Source organism: Myotis davidii, unplaced genomic scaffold (assembly GCF_000327345.1).
Source record: "Myotis davidii unplaced genomic scaffold, ASM32734v1 scaffold346, whole genome shotgun sequence".
NCBI classification, from domain to species: Eukaryota; Metazoa; Chordata; class Mammalia; order Chiroptera; family Vespertilionidae; genus Myotis; species Myotis davidii.
In genome coordinates, this window is record NW_006297386.1 from 1,567,198 (window position 1) to 1,571,153 (window position 3,956).

Here is a 3,956-nt window from a genome sequence, read left to right on the forward strand (position 1 = left end):
GGACCAATAAAAAAAAAATCTGTCTTAGCTCATTTTTTCCCTTCGACAAAATAGGAATGACAATATTCATTTCTAAGACTTTTTTTTTATTTATCTTTATTGAAAGTAATACAACCCTAGCTGGTTTGGCTCCATGCATAGAGCATCAGCCTGCAGATGAAAGGATCCCAGGTGCAATTCAGGTCAAGGTCATATACTTTGCAGGCTCCTCCCTGGCCCTGGTCAGGGTACATGCAGGAGGCAACCAACTGATGTGTTTCTATCACTTCAATGTTTCTCTCTGTCTTTCCCTCTCTCTCCCACTCTCTCTAAAAATCAATGAAAAAAATATCCTCTGGTGAGGATTTTTTTAAAAAAGTATTACAGATGTCCCCTATTTTCCCATTGACCCCTTCCACCCCACATCCGTCCCTCCCAGGCCTTCACCATACTATTGTCTGAGTCCAGGGGCTATTCATATATGTATATAAGTTCCCCATTTAATCTCTCCCCAACCACACTCATCTAACCCTCACCTTCCTTCTGAGATTCATCAGTCTGCTCCATGCTTCTATGTCGCTGGATCCACTTTGTTCATCAGTTTATTTTGTTCATTAGATTCCACATATGAGTGAGATCAGATGGCATTTATCTTTCTGTGACTGGCTTATTTCCCTTAGCAAAATACTGACCCACTTGCCCTTAATGCCTTTAATAGGGGCACATATATTCTGATCGGTGTCCCAGGTTTCTTAGGATATATTCCTAGAAATGGGATCACTGAGTCAAATGGCAATTCCATTTTTAATTTTTTGAGGAAACTCCATACTGTTTTCCACAGTGGCTGCACCAGACTTTATTTCCTAAGACTTTTATGTCAGTTAAGTTAGATGACATATGCAGAAGCTCCTAACAAGTCTTTAGGAAACAATAAGTATCTCTTTTTTTTTTAAGTTAAGTAGACTGTACTAATTGTGATGACAGGAACAAAAGATGTAACAGAGGGAGAATCCAGTCAATCGTCAAGCATTCATAACAGAAAAGCGACCCTTTGGTAATCCGGACCATATGTCCCACTAGGATGGGGAAACAGAGGGAAAAAAGCAGAGTTGGAAAATCTACTTTGAAAGAACAAGGAACTAACTGACACATTCACTAAATAGCTAACCAGGGTAAGAAAGGAAATTACTTGGTCCTAAACTAACTGTAAATATCCCACAATCATCACAATCTGGTGATTTGGCATCACGTGTGGTATTTGATAACAATATTGCTAAGGATCCAGAACATTCTGTTTTGTGCCCAGCTCTTACAATGTAATAAGCCACTAATCAGTTCTGTGCCCTGGTTGTCATTAAAGTGGACCTAAGAGTTGTTTAAGACTAGTAATCATGAAACATGAAAAAACAGAAATGAAGTGGAAAATATTCTCTAGAGTTTTGCCTAACTTTGAAATATGCCTCCATTTCTACCATCTGCCAAACAAGTAAGAATTCATTTTCAAGGCAACTTAATTGTTATTGGATATATTGTTTTATTAGGTGTTGTGTCAGACACTAAATCGTGTTCTTTTGTGTCTCTATCTTACATAATCTAATCCTTTGTGCAAAGTCCTACCATCCAATGTACAAATAATTTTAATTGTTTCTCCAATAGGAGGAAAAGAAAATTGTACTGAGTTGTTACCTTCTTTCAACTGGTCCCCTTTGTGAATGTGTAAAATACTGAGGAGAGCTTGATGGTGCAATCAATGTCCTCAGAAAAGACTTTTCTCCCACATGACAGAGCACATTCCGTGGGAAGAACAAATCCCATTAGCACCAGAGTTTAAATTTGTGATTAATGGTTGAGGCCATAGTATTTATGACAAAGAAACATGTTGCTAGTTCTCATCTTGAAAACTGAGAACAGAGGAATATTTTTGGCAAAGTACCTACTATTTGACCTTTCACTCTTCCTTCCATTTCTTACATTATACACCAGAGAGAGACTATGGTAAGAAGTCATTAAGCTATCTGGTTCATCATAAAATACACCCACTTGATCATTCAACACACATTAACTACCTATTTTGTCCAGGAACTAGAATATGAATAAGGTAAGATCGTGTAAGAGAGAAAGAGACTAGGAAACAATTGCTCTACACCCTTCAAAGTGTGACCATTGAATGGAAAAAAGGAGAATGTGAATGTAGAGAGACCATGAGGGTCAGGAAAGTCGTTATGGAAGTGTTGATAGTTGAGCTGAATATGAAAAAATCAATTGAGTGTTTTTCAGAAACACAGGTGATAAGGGAAGTTATTGAATCAGCAAGTAAAGTATTTCATTGACATGAATTGAGATAAGCAAACTAACTTTGAGAACAGTGTGCAACCTGTCCTCAATAGGTGGAGCTAGGACAAACAGGAAAAGTAACTGGAAAAGTGGATTAAGGCCAAGTTATAATGTCCTTTATTAACTAATTCATAAACAAATATTTGGGTGAGCACTGAACTGCATGTTAGAAATTATCCTAGGTAATGCTGGCACAGCAGTAAACTTGGCAGACAAGATCGCAGCCCTAGATTCTAGTATATGACGGGCTAAGGAGTTTGATCTTAATCTAAAAGCAACAGTTAAGCAGGAAAAGTAGCACGAGCAGATGTAGAAAGGTAACTCTTTGATAAAGTAAAGAATGAACTGGAACAGAAGAACAAGACATAGAAAGTTGAATCGGAAGAAAACCTCAATAGACCAGTTGAGTCCTGCTTCTGTTCTGTCTTCCATGAAATATAGTCTTTTGTTTGTCATTTAATTCTTCATTAAAAATGTATAAAGAATATTCATTCCAAGTTATGACTTGACTGAGTTCTTACAAAAGATGTGGGTTTGTTCTCTAACCATAACAAATTTCTACACAAAGAACATATTTTTATTGGATCCACGTCATATTGCACCACTAGCTCCTCTCAGTCATCCTGACTCATTTCCTGAACTTGAAGTTGCTCCAAGAGAACACCATTTTGTCCAAAAGAGTTGAGACAGGGCCAGAGAGACAAAAGCCACCTATAAGGGCCCAGTGAATTCAAATTTCCAGAGGACTTCCGAAAGAATAGGTTAATAAAATAGACTCCTTGAAGCTAGAAAAAAAGGGAATAGGTTTTCCTCCTCTAATCCATCCTTCCCAAGAAAATTAGGACCCCCCCAGAATCTATAATCTTCCAAACTCTCATACACATTTCATACATATCCCAGAGTCTCAAGAATGGCCCAAAGCCTTGAAATTCATGTGAGAGGGCCCTAGAAATATTTTGTTTTTATATAAAACGTCACTCATTGTACATCTATTATTTCATCTGTTCCCAGTAACAGCAATGGAACCAGGCAAATCATATGTCATCAGGCCCATTTTAAGTATAAAGAAACTAAAACCAAGAAAAAAGCAAGAGCTTGACCTAGAGGTATGTACTGGTATTAAAGTCAGAACTAGAATCCAGAACTTCTGACTCCTGGACCATGTTCGTTACCTCCATGTCATTTCTTCAGCCATCAACACTGGCTCTCTCCTATTGTGTCTACACAGCTGCATAATAATTCCTTGCCCTCTTAAGATTAATAAATAACCTCTTTTATGTTAACCTAGACTTCATGAAGTAATCACTCTTATTTTCTAAAGCTCAGACAAAACCATCCGTGTTAGCCACTAAATAAAATTTCTTCTTTCTTGCCCTAACTGGTTTGGCTCAGCAGATAGAGCATCGGCCTGCGGGCTGAAGGGTCCCAGGTTTGATTCCAGTCAAGGGTATGTACCTGGGTTGCAGGCACATCTCCAGTAGGGGGCGTGCAAGAGGCAGCTGAATCGATGTTTCTCTCTCATCGATGTTTCTAACTCTGTATCCCTCTCCCTTCCTCTCTGCAAAAAATAAATAAAATATATTTTTAAAAAATTGATCTTTAGAGAGGCAGGAGGGGAGGAGACACATTGATATGAGAGAGAT